At 46.1% G+C, this 20,798-nt stretch overlaps 2 non-coding genes across 2 annotated transcripts; both read right to left on the bottom strand.

Moving 5' to 3' along the window:
- Positions 1 to 1,329: 1,329 nt before the first annotated feature.
- Positions 1,330 to 1,403, bottom strand: trnan-guu (transfer RNA asparagine (anticodon GUU)). The gene has a single exon. It is a non-coding gene; the product is annotated as a tRNA-Asn (tRNA).
- Positions 1,404 to 2,817: 1,414 nt separating this feature from the next.
- Positions 2,818 to 2,891, bottom strand: trnan-guu (transfer RNA asparagine (anticodon GUU)). The gene has a single exon. It is a non-coding gene; the product is annotated as a tRNA-Asn (tRNA).
- Between the last annotated feature and the right edge of the window lie 17,907 nt (positions 2,892 to 20,798).

Below are 20,798 nucleotides of genomic sequence, written 5' to 3'. Positions count from 1 at the left end.
CATCTATCAGTTTTACTTTTCCATAATAAAGCCTGGGAGATTTATTGTGGAGACACCGGGGACAGTCTGCAGACAGTGGTTGAGGCGGTGAGTTGGGGAAAGTAAAATGTGGCCGTGAGCAGCGTGTGGGGCTATTTCAGCTTCCCCTCATCTGACAGCGCTGTGACTTGACTCCGATGTTCTCAGGGACATTGACTGACGCGAGACAGTGAAAAGATTCCCATTCCCGCAGATCGGGACTTCAAACCGTATGCCGGCTTCAGGACAATGAGAAAGATTAATTGGGGTGTGTGAAGAAGCTGTGAGCTGCATTTCAAACAGGTAGGTGGAGTCAGATCCGTCATCCATTGCGCCCGGGCCCTGTGCGTATCTCACGCCCCCATGCTGCAGAGTTTCTGACGTTAACACGGACATGCGCAGCAATGGGAACCTTCACAAGGTGAACAACCAAAGATAATCACCGTCACTGATTCCCTTCCACAGGCCCAACTTTGTGAAGCAGTATCTTTCACTGACAAAGGACACACCCTTGTCCTCAGGTGCCTGCTTCATTTCGATCACGATTTCAAGCCTCTCACTGTTCTAATCTCATTACCAAACACTTGACTCAGCCTCAAAGGAAGCTCTGCGGGTATCTGCTTGTTCCACCCGAACAGGCAGTGAGTTGCAGATTCCCACCAGTCCCAATGTGAGTGAAATACCTTTCCCCCTCCACTGATTTGAATCTTAAAGAAGAAGCCGGGGAGCAAGCTCCCTTTCTTTTCGACGACATTTGTCATTTTGTAGTCGGCAGGGTTCACACCTGCATGGGGAAACCGCAATGGATTTCAAGTCCATCGCATTAACCACTCGGCCCACGAATGCAGAACCACACTGACAGCTTCACTTCCCAGGTCTGTCTGCCTGTGGAGCTGCGAAAGAGTGAATCATCGCAGAGTTTGTTTGAATCCAATCACTTCACAGTGATTCGAAAGGGTTAAATATCTGCACACGGTGTTTGCAGATATTTAGGTGTTTCATCCCAAAAGATGAAATGAACTTTCAGTTCAAAACAAAACTAGAAATTGCAGGAGGAAATCAGCAGGTCAGGCAACATCCGTGGAAAGAGAATCAGATACAACATTTCAGAATTCTGTTTTCTCCGACAGGTACTGTCAAACCTGCCGAGTTTCTCTTTTTGTCGCGGCTTCTCCGCATCCGCAGTCCCTGACATTCGACATTAATTCAATTCAAAAACCTCTTTGTGGAGAGGATTTCCGCTTGGGGAACATTTTCCTGACCCCATCAAAAGCGCACAGCTTTGAAACCAAGAAAGAACAGCGAACACACCGCCCCTGGGTGGGCTCGAACCACCAACCTTTCAGTTAACAGCCGAACGCGCTGACCAATTGCGCCACAGAGACAGGCGACAACGAGGCCTGCGCCATCGCTTAGGGGAGGCTATTAGTGAATTCACAATTCAGCCTCCACGCCTAGAATTACAATTGTCATCTATCAGTTTTACTTTTCCATAATAAAGCCTGGGAGATTTATTGTGGAGACACCGGGGACAGTCTGCAGACAGTGGTTGAGGCGGTGAGTTGGGGAAAGTAAAATGTGGCCGTGAGCAGCGTGTGGGGCTATTTCAGCTTCCCCTCATCTGACAGCGCTGTGACTTGACTCCGATGTTCTCAGGGACATTGACTGACGCGAGACAGTGAAAAGATTCCCATTCCCGCAGATCGGGACTTCAAACCGTATGCCGGCTTCAGGACAATGAGAAAGATTAATTGGGGTGTGTGAAGAAGCTGTGAGCTGCATTTCAAACAGGTAGGTGGAGTCAGATCCGTCATCCATTGCGCCCGGGCCCTGTGCGTATCTCACGCCCCCATGCTGCAGAGTTTCTGACGTTAACACGGACATGCGCAGCAATGGGAACCTTCACAAGGCGAACAACCAAAGATAATCACCGTCACTGATTCCCTTCCACAGGCCCAACTTTGTGAAGCAGTATCTTTCACTGACAAAGGACACACCCTTGTCCTCAGGTGCCTGCTTCATTTCGATCACGATTTCAAGCCTCTCACTGTTCTAATCTCATTACCAAACACTTGACTCAGCCTCAAAGGAAGCTCTGCGGGTATCTGCTTGTTCCACCCGAACAGGCAGTGAGTTGCAGATTCCCACCAGTCCCAATGTGAGTGAAATACCTTTCCCCCTCCACTGATTTGAATCTTAAAGAAGAAGCCGGGGAGCAAGCTCCCTTTCTTTTCGACGACATTTGTCATTTTGTAGTCGGCAGGGTTCACACCTGCATGGGGAAACCGCAATGGATTTCAAGTCCATCGCATTAACCACTCGGCCCACGAATGCAGAACCACACTGACAGCTTCACTTCCCAGGTCTGTCTGCCTGTGGAGCTGCGAAAGAGTGAATCATCGCAGAGTTTGTTTGAATCCAATCACTTCACAGTGATTCGAAAGGGTTAAATATCTGCACACGGTGTTTGCAGATATTTAGGTGTTTCATCCCAAAAGATGAAATGAACTTTCAGTTCAAAACAAAACTAGAAATTGCAGGAGGAAATCAGCAGGTCAGGCAACATCCGTGGAAAGAGAATCAGATACAACATTTCAGAATTCTGTTTTCTCCGACAGGTACTGTCAAACCTGCCGAGTTTCTCTTTTTGTCGCGGCTTCTCCGCATCCGCAGTCCCTGACATTCGACATTAATTCAATTCAAAAACCCCTTTGTGGAGAGGATTTCCGTTTGGGGAACATTTTCCTGACCCCATCAAAAGCGCACAGCTTTGAAACCAAGAAAGAACAGCGAACACACCGCCCCTGGGTGGGCTCGAACCACCAACCTTTCAGTTAACAGCCGAACGCGCTGACCAATTGCGCCACAGAGACAGGCGAAAACGAGGGCTGCGCCATCGCTTAGAGGAGGCTATTAGTGAATTCACAATTCAGCCTCCACGCCTAGAATTACAATTGTCATCTATCAGTTTTACTTTTCCATAATAAAGCCTGGGAGATTTATTGTGGAGACACCGGGGACAGTCTGCAGACAGTGGTTGAGGCGGTGAGTTGGGGAAAGTAAAATGTGGCCGTGAGCAGCGTGTGGGGCTATTTCAGCTCCCCCTCATCTGACAGCGCTGTGACTTGACTCCGATGTTCTCAGGGACATTGACTGACGCGAGTCAGTGAAAAGATTCCCATTCCCGCAGATCGGGACTTCAAACCGTATGCCGGCTTCAGGACAATGAGAAAGATTAATTGGGGTGTGTGAAGAAGCTGTGAGCTGCATTTCAAATAGGTAGGTGGAGTCAGATCCGTCATCCATTGCGCCCGGGCCCTGTGCGTATCTAACGCCACCACGCTGCAGAGTTTCTGACGTTAACACGGACATGCGCAGCAATGGGAACCTTCACAAGGTGAACAACCAAAGATAATCACCGTCACTGATTCCCTTCCACAGGCCCAACTTTGTGAAGCAGTATCTTTCACTGGCAAAGGAAACACTCTTGTCCTCAGGTGCCTGCTTCATTTCGATCACGATTTCAAGCCTCTCACTGTTCTAATCTCATTACCAAACACTTGACTCAGCCTCAAAGGAAGCTCTGCGGGTATCTGCTTGTTCCACACGAACAGGCAGTGAGTTGCAGATTCCCACCAGTCCCAATGTGAGTGAAATACCTTTCCCCCTCCACTGATTTGAATCTTAAAGAAGAAGCCGGGGAGCAAGCTCCCTTTCTTTTCGACGACATTTGTCATTTTGTAGTCGGCAGGGTTCACACCTGCGTGGGGAAACCGCAATGGATTTCAAGTCCATCGCATTAACCACTCGGCCCACGAATGCAGAACCACACTGACAGCTTCACTTCCCAGGTCTGTCTGCCTGTGGAGCTGCGAAAGAGTGAATCATCGCAGAGTTTGTTTGAATCCAATCACTTCACAGTGATTCGAAAGGATTACATATCTGCACATGGCGAGTCGAGATGTTTCATCCCAAAAGTTGAAATGAACTTTCAGTTAAAAACAAAACTAGAAATTGCAGGAGGAACTCAGCAGGTCAGGCAACATCTGTGAAAAGAAAACCAGAGACAACATTTCTGAACTCTGTTTTCTCCGACAGGCACTGTCAAACCTGCCCAGTTTTTCTTTTGGTCTCGGCTTCTCAGCATCCGCAGTCCCTTCCGTTCGACATTAATTCAATTCAGAAACCCCTTATGGAGAAGATTTCCGTTTATGGAACATTTTCCTGACCCCTTTAAGAGTGCACAGCCTCGAAGCCGAGGAAGGGCATCGAACACACCGCCCCTGGAGGGGCTCGAACTACCAACCTTTCGGTTAACAGCCGAACGCCCTGACCAATTGCGCCACAGAGACAGGCGTAGGCTTGGGCTGCGCCATCGCAGTGGGGAGGCTATTAGTGAATTCATAATTCAGCCTGCTCCGCCGAGAATTACAATTGTCGTCTATCAGTTTTACTTTTCCACAATAAAGCCTGGGACATTCATTGTGGAGACACCGGGAACAGTCTGATCCTACTCTCTGCAGACACATCCATGTCACGAGGAACTAGCTTTCTTACTCCGGGGCCGTCGCCCTTCGAGCCTTTCAGTGTTTTGCCTGTTCCCGAGTTCTCTCATTGGCGCGGAGGCGAGAAGGGGTTTGAATTCCTGACTGCAGGAACGACAATTCTTTCAATGTCTCAGATCAGTTCATGTCCCGAGAACATCTGAGTCAATCTCCCGGCCTCTTCCACAAGGGGACGCTGTCTGGACTGTCTCTACTCAGTCGGACAGTTCATCTTTCATTCTCCTCTAAATACGCTTCCCAAAGAGTTTCTAAAGATTCACAAAGCTGGAGACTGGGATTTCTGCTTTGCTTCATGAACATTTTTCCATTTCCTAACTGACAATATTTTGCCAAAGTCTCTTCCCAATTGTACACCTTGCGTCATGTCCAGGGATGAGGAATTTCCATTTTGGGGAGACATTCCCAAGGTTGGGAATGTTCGCTTTGGAGCAAAGAAGGTTAACTGGAGATTTCCTGGGGCTGTTGGTAATGATGGGAGAAGAAGCGGTGGGAATGGGCAGATTAATGATCAGAAGAACCAATTGCCACTGACCAGAGTCAGTTACCAGAGGACAGGAATTGAAGTTCTTGAATGAAAAGCAGCACTTGTGCCGAATAAACACAGAGAATACTGCAGAAAGCCAACAGGTAGAGCAGCATCTGTGGAAAGGTAAACAGAGCTGACGTTGTGAGTCTGGTACGTTGTTTGTTCAGAACCCGAGGTTCCTGCATGGCAATCAATTCCGACACACGAGAAAACGGGACTTTATTGAGACGGGTTTTGTGAAGTTTGAGCCATAATGTAACCAACAGGAAGTCATTTATAATCGCCAGCGAAGAAAGCATAGTCAGCAGGTTACCATCTTGAGCGGGGGAGCCCCAAAGGATCTCTACGCCAACACCTTAAGTGTTCGGCCACAACTACACGCCCAAAGTTGTGGTCTAAAGATTCTCATGGAATGGTTCTAACAGGAAAGGTGAGTATTGGGCTTGTCCTGTCCGCGCCATAGCCCCAACGTATCCTGTTCCCCTGGATTTGATCAGGACAGAGGAGGCTGATGGGAGATCGAACTGAACTACACACATTGATGAGTGATAGAGCGGGTGGGAAGGATACATTTCCATGCGTAGAGAGATTAATAATCAGGGCCGAAAATAAGGAGCCACTTAAAAAGATTTGGGGTTCATTCAGCAAAGCTAATGTAGAACTGTTCACAGAGAATTGTGATGAAAGTCCCTCGAGTTATTTTGATGAGAAGTGTTGATGATGCTAATACAATCGGTAGGATGAACGTAGATTGGAAAATGTATTTGGTGACAGTTCTGTTCTAGCCCTGTGAGCGAAACCTGAATCTAAAGAAATAAAAAAAAGGGATATTAACAACATCGATCTGAAATTGGATACGTGACAAGAAACAGAGCCATCATTAACAATTGGCTTTTGAAGTGGAGAAGGTTTCTCGTGAAATGAGTTTGAGGCTTGAGGTATGCAAGGTCAAGATAATTTAGGTAAAACACGGAAACGCTATCCTCATTAACAGACAGTGAAAGGATTGAAAGACGCAGCCTAAACATTTTCGATAAGTAATACAGGGGACTGGGAAGATAAGTATTATAAACTGTGAACAACAAAGTTCTTGAGCACAACACTTACATTCAAAGACCGAAAACATCCAGATCCTGATTAATCAGATTGCATTGTGGTGCTTTTGTACAAAATATCCACTTGCAATGTCCTACAAAAGAGTGACAAAACCCAATCCTGTCAGCCCAGGATAGAAAATCCGAAGGGATGAACGTTTGCTGATTTTCTGAAGATTCACAAAGATAAGACTGGGTTTTGGTGATTGTTTCCTTTCCACTCCCACAAGCCGCAGTGGTTGGGGCGGTGAGTTGGGGAAAGTGAAATGTGCCCGTGAGCAGTGTGTGGGGCGATTTCAGCTTCCCCTCATCTGACAGCGCTGTGACTTGACTCTGATGTTCTCAGGGACATTGACTGACGCGAGACAGTGAAAAGATTCCCATTCCCGCAGATCGGGAATTCAAACCGTATGCCGGCTTCAGGACAATGAGAAAGATTAATTGGGGTGTGTGAAGAAGCTGTGGGCTGCATTTCAAATAGGTAGGTGGAGTCAGATGCGTCATCCATTGCGCCCCGCCCCTGTGCGTATCTAACGCCACCATGCTGCAGAGTTTCTGACGTTAACACGGACATGCGCAGCAATGGGAACCTTCACAAGGTGAACAACCAAAGATAATCACCGTCACTGATTCCCTTCCACAGGCCCAACTTTGTGAAGCAGTATCTTTCACTGGCAAAGGAAACACCCTTGTCCTCAGGTGCCTGCTTCATTTCGATCACGATTTCAAGCCTCTCACTGTTCTAATCTCATTACCAAACACTTGACTCAGCCTCAAAGGAAGCTCTGCGGGTATCTGCTTGTTCCACCCGAACAGGCAGTGGGTTGCAGATTCCCACCAGTCCCAATGTGAGTGAAATACTTTTCCCCCTCCACTGATTTTAATCTTAAAGAAGAAGCCGGAGAGCAAGCTCCCTTTCTTTTCGACGACATTTCTCATTTTGTACTCGGCAGGGTTCACACCCGCGTGGGGAAACCGCAATGGATTTCAAGTCCATCGCATTCGCCACTCGGCCCACCAATACAGAACCACACTGACAGCTTCACTTCTCAGGTCTGTCTGCCTGTGGAGCTGAGAAAGAGTGAATCATCGCAGAGTTTGTTTGAATCCAATCACTTCACAGTGATTCGAAAGGGTTAAATATCTGCACACGGTGTTTGCAGATATTTAGGTGTTTCATCCCAAAAGTTGAAATGAACTTTCAGTTCAAAACAAAACTAGAAATTGCAGGAGGAAATCAGCAGGAGAAAGTGAGGTCTGCAGATGCTGGAGATCAAAGTTGAAACTTTATTGCTGGAACAGCACAGCAGGTCAGGCAGCATCCAGGGAACAGGAGATTCGACGTTTCGGGCACAGGCCCTTCTTCAGGAATGAGCAGAGAGTGTTCAGCAGGAGAAGATAAAAGGTAGGGAGGAGGGACTTGGAGGAGGGGAGTTGGAAATGTGATAGGTGGAAAGAGGTCAAGGTGAGGGTGATAGGTCGGAGTAGGGTGGAGGCGGAGAGGTCAAGAAGAAGACTGCAGGTCAGGAAGGCGGTGCCGGGCTGGAAGGATCCGGCTGAGACAAGGTGGGGGGAGGGGGGATGAAGAAACTGGTGAAGTCCAAGTTCATCCCCTGCGGTTGGAGGGTTCCCAGTCGGAAGATAAGACGCTCCTCCTCCGACCGTCGGGTTGTTGTGGTTTGGCGGTGGATGAGTCCAATGACCTGCATATCCTCGGTGGAGTGGGAGGGGGAGTTGAAATGCTGTGCCACAGGTTGGTTGGGTTGGTTCGTCCGGGTGGCCCAGAGGTGCTCCCTGAATCGCTCCGCAAGTAGGCGGCCTGTCTCCCCAATATAGAGGAGGCCACACCGGCTGCAGCGGATGCAGTAGATGATGTGGGTGGAGGTGCAGGTGAATCTGTGGCGGATATGGAAGTTTCCCTTGGGGCCTTGGAGAGAAGTGAGGGGGGAGGTGTGTGTGCAAGTGTTGCACCTCCTGCGGTTGCAAGGGAAGGTGCCGGGAGTGGTGGTTGGGTCGGTGGGGGGTGTGGATCTGACAAGGGAGTCGCGGAGGGAGTGGTCTCTACGGAAAGCTGATAGGGGAGGGGAGGGAAATATATCCTTGGTGCTGGGGTCTGTTTGGAGGTGGCGGAAGTGACGGCGGATGATGCGCTGTACATGGAGATTGGTGGGGTGGTAGGTGAGGACCAGTGGGGTTCTGTCCTGGTGGCGGTTGGAGGGGCGGGGCTCAAGGGCGGAGGAGCGGGAAGTGGAGGAGATGCGGTGGAGGGCACCGTCGACCACGTCGGGGGGGAAATTGCGGTCCTTGAAGAAGGAGGCCATCTGTGTCAGGCAACATCCGTGGAAAGAGAATCAGAGACAACATTTCAGGATTCTGTTTTCTCCGACAGGTACTGTCAAACCTGCCGAGTTTCTCTTTTTGTCTCGGCTTCTCCGCATCCGCAGTCCCTTCCGTTAGACATTAATTCAATTCAGAAACCCCTTTGTGGAGAAGATTTTCGTTTGGGGAACATTTTCCTGACCCTATTAAAAGCGAACGGCTTCGAAGCCAAGGAAAAACAGCGAACACACCGCCCCTGGGTCGGCTCGAACCACCAAGCTTTCAGTTAATAGCCGAACGCGCTGACCAATTGCGCCACAGAGACAGGCGACGTCAGGGGCTGCACCATCGCTTAGGTGAGGCTATTAGTGAATTCATAATTCAGCCTCCCCGCCGAGAATTACAATTGTTGTCTACCACGCAGTCTTGCGTGAGATCCCATCTTTCTTAACTTGACTTGTGCAAAAATGCCCGATTAAACTTCTCAAAAAGAACCTTCGTTAAACGAGGCTGGACTCCCTGGAGTACGAATGGGACAGGAAGTGAAATGATTGGAGATAGCATTGAACTGGTTGACGTGTTCACTCCCCTAATTTTCTTATCCCTATGCCAATTGGCACGTGGCTTGGGCAGTAATGTTATTACACATACTGGAGCAGTGGGATTTGAACCTGAGCCTCAGGGCTCTATGGGAGACTACACCTGCACCACAAAAAAAACTCTAGTAAATAGATCCTCTTCTTGAATGAGAGGAAACAGCTTCCTCCTCAACATGAGACACGACCGCTGTACCCTCCGTGCCCATTACAATTAATTGAGCCGCCTCCTGTTCAATGAATGAGTGGGAACCCCTCTCGGACCTCCAAGAAGCGGGGTCCCGGCTGGAGGCTGGATTTGCTCAAGGCTTGTATCTATTAACTTATTTAAATTGTACCTACTGTATGGGGCTATGGTTTACATTAAAACCGGAGGGTCATGTCAGAGTGTTTGTTTATATTGAGCAGTTGTAGTTGGTAAAATACACTCCCTGGAGGAGCACGTTCTATGATGCTGCATTTCTTGCCTTCTGCCCTTCCCACATTTGTTATCTCTCATCTCGATTTTACATTTTCAGTCAAATTTAATTTCACATTAATCAGCCTTGGTATTCACTGTGTATTATTAATTAATCTGTTGGATTGTTGTAATGGTGTAATTTCATTTATGTTGTCTGAGTTTGACATTGCATGTGCAGGTGTGAATGCCAGTAAGTTGTAAAAATAAATCAAGAACTTCTGCTTTTTAAACAAAAAGACGAGTTCAATGGTATTACTGGCATTGTCTCCTTTGAGGATGATGATTATAGTCTGACCAACAAACCATTTCATGCAGTCACCCAGTTTAATTAAAGTCTTTTGGAAAATAATTCTGGCAGGCAAAGATTTATACAACCCAAAATACGGTTGGTAATCATGTGTATTCTTATCGTTTAAGCCGTAACAGATGGCATTGCGTGACGGTTTGAGACTGAAACTTCGCTGGAAAGAATGTAGATTGACGAGGGAAATCAAAATGGCAGAGTCTCGGGCCACAATCTATCAGTCTGGCTTGATTGCATGAGTGGTGGTCCTTCAAAAGCACCTTCCAAGTCATGACCTCAACCACCAAGAACAGACAAGTGTGAACACAGGATTCCGACTGCAAGATATATCGCATTGTTTCTTTGGTATTGACCAAAATGCTGGAACTCACTCCTGAACATTGTTGCAGTCCACACCACATTTATGAAGCAATTTAAGAGGCAGTTCAGCGCCACCTTTTCAAGGTCAGTTTGGGAAGAGTTGTTGGCACAGCCAATGATATTCACATCTCATGAAATAGTAAGCAAAGAGCCCACAGTGTTGGGAGGCTGTATGTTAGCATGGATAGAGGATTGGCTAACTGCCACAGTCGTGGAAAGGGGCATGTTCAGGATGACAACTTGTAACTAATGGTGTACCACAGGGATCAGCGCTGGGGCCAACATTATTTACAATATATATACGAATTACTTGGATAAGTAAAGTGAAAGTACTATTGCTAAATTTGCAGAAGAGACAGTTGATGTGAAAGCAGGTGGTGAGGATGACATTAGATATCTGGAGAGGGATATAGACAGGTTAAGCAAATGAGCGAAAGCTTAGCAGATGGGAAAATGAGGTAATACAGTTTGTCAGGAGGTGAAGAACTGAAGATTAAATGGAGAAAGCTTTAGAATAGAGGGATTTGGAATCACAACCACGAATCTCTTCATCCAATTTCAGTGAGTAATAGGGAGGCAAATGGGAGGTTGGCCTTTTCAATAGAGTAGAAATGTAGGGAGATTATAGTGAACCTATGTGAGGTATTAGTCAGGCCACAACTGAATACTGTGAACTGTTTAGGGCCCTTTACCTGAGGAAAGATATATTGGCATTGGAGGCAGTCCAGAGAAGGTTGACCATGATGATACCAGGGATGGAAAGAACGTCTTATGAGGAGAACTGAATAGGTTGGGCCTGTGCTTATTAGAAGTTAGAAGAATTACAGGTAACCTTATTGTCACGTACAAGATTCTGAGGAGACTTGACAGGCTCGACGTGGAAAAGGGGGTGAGTCTGGGACCAGAGGAAGTCACCTCCAAATAAGAGATTACATGTTTAGGACCGATAGGAATTTCTCCTGAGGGCAGTAAATCTGTGGAACTTGATACTACACAGGGCTGTTGAGCCTGGGATGTTACGTGCATTCAAAGCTGAGATGGATTTTTTTTTAATCAGTAAGCGAATTGAGGATTATGGGGAAATGGCAGCAAAATGGAGTAAATGTTTCCCAGAATAATCGTGATCTGAATAAATGGCAGAGTCAACTCAATGGGCTGAATTGAATAGTAAATAGAAAGGAGGAAAAGGATGCAACTGGCAATTACAGACCAGTCAGTGTTGGGAAGCCTAGAGATTGTAGGGAGTTGGTGGCATTTGGGCATTGTTACTGGATTTAACGTCTGGAGTTTAAAATTGATGCTGCTATGGCCCTGATGCAATTTGAAATCAATTTATGTATCTGGAATATAAACTTATCGCTGCTTTGGTGATCTTATCAATTGTCATAAGTACCTATCTTGTTCACTAATAACCTTTTTTTAAGGAAGGAAATCTTCAGTCATTTCCCAGTTTGGTGAATGTGTCACTCTTGATCCAAAGTCATGTGGTTGACTCTTAACTGCCCTCTGAATTGGCACTTGGTTATTTTTTGGGAGACCAAGTGTCACGTTCCATGAATGAATAAAGAAAAATATTCAGGACAAGATTGTCAATGTCACTGTCAGTGAAGGGAAGATTGTGATCTCGTGATACTGGTTAAGTAGTCCAGAGATCTCGGTCTTCTGAGAACAAAACTTAAAATCCGATCATGGATGCTATTGGACTTTATTTTCAACGAATAAAAAGATCTGGAAGTGAGAGTTTGTCTCTGTACTGGCAACCAGGAAACCATTATTGGCTAAGACAATGCATTGCAGCTGTTGGAGATCAGCAACAAAAGGCACAATTGCTGGGGAAATGCAGCAGGTCTGGCAGCATCTGTGGAAAGAAAACAGTTAATGTTTTGAATGCAGCCTAATTTTGAAGGGTCACCGGACTCAAAACAGTAACACTGTCGTCTCCTCATAGATGCTGTCAGAACTGTTGTTTTTGTCCAATCATTACAGAGTGTTGTGAAAGTGTTCTTTTAGGGAGGGAAATCTACCACTCACAACCCTGCACACGCGCGCACACGCTCACATCATGTGACTCCAGACCTACTACAATGTGGTTGACTCTCAACTGCCTTCAAGCATGTAGCCAATTGCTCAGTCCAAAGGCCATGAGGGATGGGGAGCAAATGTTGGACGTGCTAGCAACAATCCCATCCCTCAAAATATTTTCTTATATATTATAAAGCATAGGTTAATGAAGGACAACCAAAACAAACTGCTATGGGAAAGTCATGCCCAACTAACATGATTTGCTTGTTGTTATAAATATTGTTTTAAAATCCTCTTCAGAGAGGACATTGGTTCCATCATTGTTGCAATACTGCATGCAATTTCTGTGCTTTCTGCTGCAGGAAGGGTGTTGTGAAACTTGAAAGGGTCAGAAAACATTTACAAGGATGCTGCCAGGGTTGGAGGGTTTGAGCTACAGGAAGAGGCTGAATAGACTGGAGCTATTTTCTCTGGAGCTTTGGAGGCTGAGGGGTGACATTAAAGACATTTATAAAATCATGAGGGACATGGGTAGGGTAAATAGGCAAGGTGGGGGATTCCAAAATTAGAGGGCATAGGTTTAAGTTTAATGGCAAATGGAGTTTAATATAGATAAGTGTGAGGTCTTACATTTTGTATAGTCAAATTAAGGTAGGAATTTCATGGTGAATGGTAGGATCTTAAGGAGTGTAGTGGAACAGAGGGATCTTGGAGTACATGTTCACAGTTCTCTGAAAGTGGAGTCACAGTGAGAAATTTTTGGCACACTGGCCTTCATCAGTCATGGCATTCAGTATAAAATACCGAATTAGAGTCGAGATAAGCACCAAATAATAACACATACCAACAAGCACCAAATCTGTTTCATATGTAGTATTTCAAACCAAGAGATGTAAGGGTGCAGGTTCATAGCTCCTAGAAAGTGGACTCATGGGTAGACAGGGCAGTGAAGAAGACTTTCGGCATGCTTGCTTTCATCAGTCAGAGCACTGAGTACAGGAGTTGGGATGAATTTGTTGCAGCTGTCACAGATTCCACACAACAACACAAGACGTGACTCTGCCCTTCCCCTGACTTGCATATCAGGGGGAAGACACCCCTTTAATTGTGATGATCAGGAAACATGCCATCCTTCAAAAAAAGGGATGTGTTCACAAATATTTGGACAGAGGAAGGAAGTTGCAGTCTGGGTGAAGATCAATCTTCATTCAGAGAGAGAGATTAGATTAGATTAGATTACGTACAGTGTGGAAACAGGCCCTTCGGCCCAACAAGTCCACATCGCCCCGCCGAAGCGCAATCCACCCATATCCCTACATTTACCCCTTACCTAACACTACGGGCAATTTAGCATGCCCAATTCACCTAACCTGCACATCTTTGGACTGAGCAGCAGCAGCTTCAGAAGTTCATGGCCCAATTTCTGAATAGACCTTGTCTCATTTGCAGTTGTTCCTGGGCTTGTCATATCGTACTGCAGCATATTGTAGATCTTCAGTAAGAGTGTCAATACTGCACTACAGAGGTCCATTCAGCAACTTGAGTCCATGTGAACTCTTCGTGGAGGTATGCAGTCTGCCCCATAACCCTGTTGGTTTACAGTTACATATAGATCGACACGAAGATCTTTGGGATTGAAAGGAAAGAATGTTCCACAGTAACTAGAATTACGTTCAGAATTTCTATCATGGACTGACTATGATGACCTTTGCAATCACTTCACAGGAATATTACAAGAGAAGATTTTGGCGGCAGAAATGTCAGACCAAACATCACATCAAAGTCTGATAGTCATTTGATTCACGAGGACGTGGATATTGATGGCCTTGAAAACAAAGGGGAGAAGGTCTGTCAGCTTAGTTAGGTTTTAAACGTCAGTGTGACTGGAAACACAAAGTCTCATGTACCCACACACCCGAGTAGTGACTGGAACAAGCTTTACAGACTGAATGAGAGTGTTCCAATTATCAGAGGGTTCACCATTAACACCACACACATGCTGTAAGCGTAAGCGAGTTTTCAACTGATTGTTATGGTCTGAGACAGACGAGGGCACCTGCACCATGGAGAAACCGTGGAAATGTGGGGAGTGTGGGAATGGTTTCCCTTCGCCATCTGCGCTGGAGATTCATCGGCGTTTGCACACCGGGCAGCGGCTGTTCACCTGCACTCAGTTACACCACCTCCTGGCCCACCAGTGGGTCCACACCAGCAAGAACCCGTTCATCTGCCCCGTGTGTGGGCAGGGCTTCACTCAGTCACACCACCTGCTGCCGCATCAGCGGATGCACACCGGGGAGAAACCGTTTTCCTGCTCCGTGTGCAGGAAGGGCTACACCCAGTCGTATCTCCTGATCCACAGCTTCCACGTCCACACTGGGGAGAAGCCGTTCACCTGTCCCATGTGGAGCAATGACTTCTGTGATTCCTCCACCCTGTGCAAACACCAGCACATCCACACCAAGGAGCGGCCGTTCACCTGTCCAGTGTGTGGGAAGGGCTTCACCCAGTCGTGCAACTTGTGGAGTCACCAGCAACTTCACAAGTGAGATGGCGCAGGTATTCAGGTTGGACTCTGCTGTTACCGCTGCTGAGAGTCACATCTTGAACCCTGTTTAGTGGGTGAAGTGGGAGGGGTAAGGAGTTCCTTGATGCTGACTGGCCGCTCTCTCACCCACTTTACTTCCAGTGGGGACTGATGCTCTCTGAGACTGGGATTGCACCTTCCCTACGGAAACAGTCCACAGAGGCGGCTGAAGTGCAGGTAGATCTGAAATAGATACATTTGTCTCTGTCCCATTGAGTCTCCAGCACAGTCGATCCAATTGGCCTTTGTCAGTGTTTATGCTCCACCTGAGCCTCCACCCACCCCTTCATCAGCATACAGGTATCCCCTACTTTTTGAAAGTTCACTTTACCCCCTAGCCCCTCCCCGCCCAAGCCTGTGCCAATTTTTAATCCAAACTTAGACCTGCTATTTATTGCCGATGCGTGGTTTCTGTCCCTGCATACACCTCCCATTCATGTGTCTATCCAGATACACCTTAAGTGTTGCTAAGGTGCCTCTTACCACTACACCCACTGGCAATGCATTCCAGGCATATACCATCTAACTGTGTGAAAAATCTTCCCTTTCAATTCTCCCCCAGACTCTCCCCCTCTCGCCTTGAACTTGTGCCCTCTTGTCGTTAACTTTTCCACCCTGGGTGGGGGTGGGGGGGAGCCTCTGACTATTTAACAGACTATCTGGCCCAACACCAAACATCCAAAGAATAATCCACACAGACCCATTTCCCTACCCCTATTACTCGAAACTTACCCCTGACTAATGTACCTATCTTTCACATTCCTGAACACTGTGGGGCAATTTAAGCATGGACAATCCAACTTAACCTGCCAATCCCTGGGCATTGGGGTAATTTAGCATAGCCACTCCACCCTAACCTACACATTTGGATTGTGAGAGGAAACCGGAGGAAACCCATATCGACACAGGGAGAGTGTGCAAACTCCACACAGACAGTCACCTGGGACTGAAATCGAACCAGTTTCCATGGCGCTGTGAGGCATCAGTGCTAATGATTGAGCCATCACGCCGCCCCCGTCCAGTCAATCTGTGTGTCTCATCATTTCGTTGAGGCCATCCCTCTGCCTCCATCTTTACAGTGAAAATAATCCAGGTTTATCCCATCTATTCTCAAAATGAGACCTCCAGACCAGGAAATGTCCTAGTGAACCTTCTCCATACCCTCTCCCAGAGCATCCATGTCCTTCTGGTCGTGTGGGGACCAGAACTGCACGCAATATTCTGAATGTGACTGGAATAAATAGCTGTAACATAACTCGCCAACTCTTACACTCAAGGCAAACGTGCTGTGTGCCTTCTTGATCACGTTACCCGTCTGTATTGCCACTTTTGGAGATCCATATGGCCAGATCCCTCTGTATGCCAGTGCTTCTATGTGGTCTGAAATTTATCGTACAATTCTTGTATTTCCTATGTATCTGGATCCAGCTTCACCTTAATTGTGTTCCCCTCTTTATCTCTTTCCCCCCATTCTCACCCCTCCACACATCAGCATATTATAAGATTATAAGAGCAGAAATTATGCCATTCAGCCCATCGAGTCTGCTCCACCATTCAATCATGGCTGATAAGTTTCTCAACCCCATTCTCCCCAAAACCTTTGATCCTCTTGATACTCAAGAACCTAGTTATCCCCAGCTTAAATATATTCAACGATCTGGCCTCCACAGCCTTCTGGGGCAGTGAATTCCATAGATACAACACTCTCAGTCTGAAGAAGTTCTCCTTATCTCCGTTCCAAAAGGTCTTCCCTTCACTTGAAGGCTGAGCCCTCGGCTCCTCGTTTCTCCTACCCATGGAAATATTTTCCCAACATCCACTCTGTCTAAGCTGTTCAGTATGCTGTAGGTTTCAATTAGTTCCCTTGTTATCTTCTAAACTCCATTGAGTATAGACCCAGAGTCCTCAAATGTTCTTCATATGTTAAGCTTTTCAATCCTGGGACCTTTCACATCAACCTCCTCTGAACATGTTCCAGGGCCAGTACATCCTTCCTGAGATATGGGGCCCAAAATTGTGTACTGTACTCCAATTGTGGCCTGACTGGAATCTTATAGATCCTCAGGAGTACACCCCTGCTTTTATATTCAAGTCCTGTCAAAATAAATGCCATTGTTGCAATTGCCTTCCGAACTACTGACTCAACCTGTAAGTTTACCTTGAGAGAATCCTGGGCTAGAAGTCCCAAGTCTCTTTGCTCTTCGGATTTCTGAATTTTCTCCCCATAATCCTTCTGTTCCAGGGTAGCACCAGAGACTTCCAGACACACTGATTTGTATTCCGGGATATCCAAGGATCTCAAGAACTGCCAGTATCTCAGGAGGAATCGTTATTCTGGGAGGAGGCAGAGAGGAGCGTGGTGTGCACCTGTAAACTCCAGAGCTTCCCAAATTACACGAGTCAACAATAACTCTTTCTGGACCAAGAAACGAAAGGGCCGACGAGAAACTGTGACACCACAGGAAGTGAAATTAGGTCATTCAGCCCATTCAGTCTGCTCCACCATTCACTCATTCTTGAGCATTAAGCGGCTCAAAGGTTACAGGGAGAATGGGGTTAAGAAACATATCAGCCATGATTGAATGGCAGAGCAGATTCAATACGATAAATGGCTTAATTTCTGCTCGTTAACATCCATGGGAAGAAGGAGGCAACACAATAAGTTGTTTATTGGGACAGGCAAGATAATGTTGTTTAATAATGGTGTGACCAAAGGACAATTAATTCTGCCTGTAGAAGGAAAGCCCTGACATAGAGGGGTTAATTGCAGGGCAGGCTGTTTCAAACAGGCAGCTAACCCTCAAGGATAAGAAGGTAAGCTACAGACCTGAGGTCTCCAGCAATGTGAGGTGATGTTAGAGTCTTAAAAAAAAGTCACACCACAGATTTGAAATTGAGGAAAAGCCACCAAAGTTCAATTCCAGAATGATGCAGCAGCAGCAGTACTGAGAAGAATAATACTGCATCAAACCCCTGGAACTTCCATAAATGGGCACTGTCGGTGGAAACCCAGTTAAATTCAGCCATCAACTGGGTGATAGCCAAGTTTGGGGGGCGGGGGGGGCGGGTGGTGAAGCTGAATGAACTTGAGAGGTTTTATTTGTGGTTGCTCCATGCAATAAAGTGCAAATCATTGTTTCAGCAGTTGATTCTCTGTGCTGTTTCTGAGTCAGGAGCCAAATTAAGGCGATTCACCCACAACCACACCAAGAGGCTGGGGTTAATATTGACTCCATTGCATTCAAGAGAATGTCATCAATACTGTTACAAAGCGAAGGCTGAACCCACCCCCCACACACCAAGATCTCAAACTGAAACGTCCAAAGAGTGGCACGTTGCCCTTTAATCTGTAAAGTCAGTGTGATAAGTGGTGTAACCTGCTGTAGTGTTAAAAGTAAATCCCTGACATTTTAAAATCGACAATCAGCAATTTATTTAACCAACTCTCACGGTGAACGAATGAACAAAACTACTAACAAACTGAATAAATCCTTCTTAACTACTGAGTATTCTGGAATAAATCAAGATCCTTCTGGTATGCTGTTCCTATCAATACATGCCCCACTCAGATAACACAAAATAGAATTTAATCTCTCAGATTACAACCAGGTTATGTGTCTTCCGGAATATTCTGTGCCATTTTCTGTCGGGGATGCCTCCTCCGATTCCTCTGTCAGGAATGTCCTTCTCTGTTTTTCTAAATGATGCTTTCTCTAATACACAGATGACTGAGAGAGCCAGTTCTTTATGATAGGATTGGCCCTGTTGTCAAAACTTTAGGATTTAAATTTAACAAGTTTTTGGTAGCCAACGGGGCTGATTTAAATTGATTGGTGAAATTGCAAACGTGTTTTCTTGTCCTGCTAAGTGTACAGCCTTTTGTTACAAATGTTTCAGTTCAGGTGCTTTTCGTTGTGATCATGCTGCTCCTTTAAGAAGATGAAGTTGTTGGTTTATTTTCAGGAGGGGTTGTAAAAGGCTTCCCATTCATCCAGGTTTAAGGTTTTCGCTAATGGTTAACAGATTCTGGCTAAGGCAACAATCAGGGAAAAGGGTTTGACATTTTATTTTCTAAACCACTTCTACAATGAAAGGGCAGTTGTCTCATTCTTTTCCCCTGGTTTGGGTTTTAGCAAGCAGTCTGTCTGAAGCTGCTGCAGGAAGAGATGTTTCCTGATTCAACAGATGTTTCTGGCTGACTCTAAAGCTTCAGGCAAAATAGTACCAGCGTATTCAGCCTCTCCCTGTAGCTCAAACCTTGCAACCTGGCAACATCCTTCCAAACCTTTTCTGAACCCTTTCAATTTTCACAATGTCTTAAAAAGACGTCTACCTTGCTCGACTAATGTGGGAGAATTTTCTGCGTGACGCGTTGTGTCTGAAAGAGCCCCCCCCGCCCCCCCCCCCCCCTGTGCTATGACAGAGCTGCAGTGACTTTCAAAAGCCTGACAAATGCTGTTATCAGTCAAAGATTCATTGGGAGAAGCTTCTCAATCACATCTGTAAATGGAGAAAGTGTTTTTAATAATGAGACATGAATAAAGGTTGCATTAATCTTTTGTTCTGAAGATTTACTCATACATCTCAAAACAGAGCATATGAACCCGGTCACAAGAAGTCTACGGGAATATAAGACACCACTGCCTATTTCCTGACCAGGACCGACTTTACACAGAAAACATGGACATTGTAAATGAATGGGGTGCCATTCGTTTTAAGATCAGAGAACTTAAGAGGCACAGCATTGGCTTAGAAATGAGAGATCCTTGACACACACACAGCCAAAATCATCACTGCCATTATTATCAAATTAGAATTTAGGCTGGATAGGCTGGGATGTTTTTCCACTGGAGCAGAGGAAGTTGAGAGGCAATATTTTCAAACCATGAGGGGTAGAGTTGGCTTAATGGTAGCTGTCTCTTCCCTAGGGGGAGGATTTCAAGTCCAAGGACGCGTTTTTATGATGAGAGGAGAAAGATGGAAGAAAAGATGTGGGGCAAAATATTTACAGAGTGTAGTTCGCCTGAGGAAACAACTGCCAGTGGAAGTGGTTGAAACAGGCACATTAACAATACTGAAAAGGCATTTCAACAAATACATGGATAGGAAAGCTTTAGAAAGATATGGGCCAAGTGCAGGGAAATACGTTAGTGTTGACAAACATTTTGGTCAGCATGGACCAGTTTGGGCTGAAGGGCCTGTGTCTGTGCTATAGTACTCTATGACTGGCGTCTCTTCGTAACTCTGACAATGTTGAGTTTCCACATGAACCAGGAAAAAGTGAGGACTGAAAATGCTGGAGATCAGAGTTGAGAGTGTGGTGCTGGAAAAGCACAGTAGGTCAGGCAGCACCCGAGGCGCAGGAGAATCGATGTTTCAGGCATAAGGGCATCCAGATGAATATCTCACTAAATCATGCTGAATAAAATCTGATCTCATTGGTCAACTCTGATGTGGTGGTGCTGGGGGTGGACAGGTCAGAAGTCACACAACACCAGGTGACAATTCCAATAGATTGATTTGAACTCATGAGCTTTCGAAGCACTGTTCCTTCATCAGGTGAAGTGATGAAGGAGCAGCACTGATGAAGGAGCAATGCTCCCAAAGCTTGGGATTTCAAATAAACCTGTTGGACTGTAACCTGGTGTTGTGTGACCTCTGACTTCTTCAACTGCGCATTCGTGTTGAACTTGATGGGATACTTTATCCAACTCGGCGTAGTTAACTCATATCGCTTGGAGGGGTTCATTTGAAACCTTTCAGGAGGTGAATTCAACAAGATTGAATTATTCAAAGTTACTCAATTCTAAACTTACATCAGGACCAGTAGTCATAGAGAGGTACAGCTTGGAAACAGATCCTTCAGTCCAACTCGTCCACGCTGACCAGATATTCTAAATTAATCTAGTCCCAATTGCCAGCACTTGGCCCAAATCCCTCGAACCCT

Source organism: Chiloscyllium plagiosum, unplaced genomic scaffold (assembly GCF_037043375.1).
Source record: "Chiloscyllium plagiosum isolate Xiang-an unplaced genomic scaffold, Cpla_swu_hap1 HiC_scaffold_27, whole genome shotgun sequence".
NCBI lineage: Eukaryota > Metazoa > Chordata > Chondrichthyes > Orectolobiformes > Hemiscylliidae > Chiloscyllium > Chiloscyllium plagiosum.
Note: the sequence above shows the minus strand (reverse complement) of the source record. Positions and strands in the feature narration are given on the sequence as shown.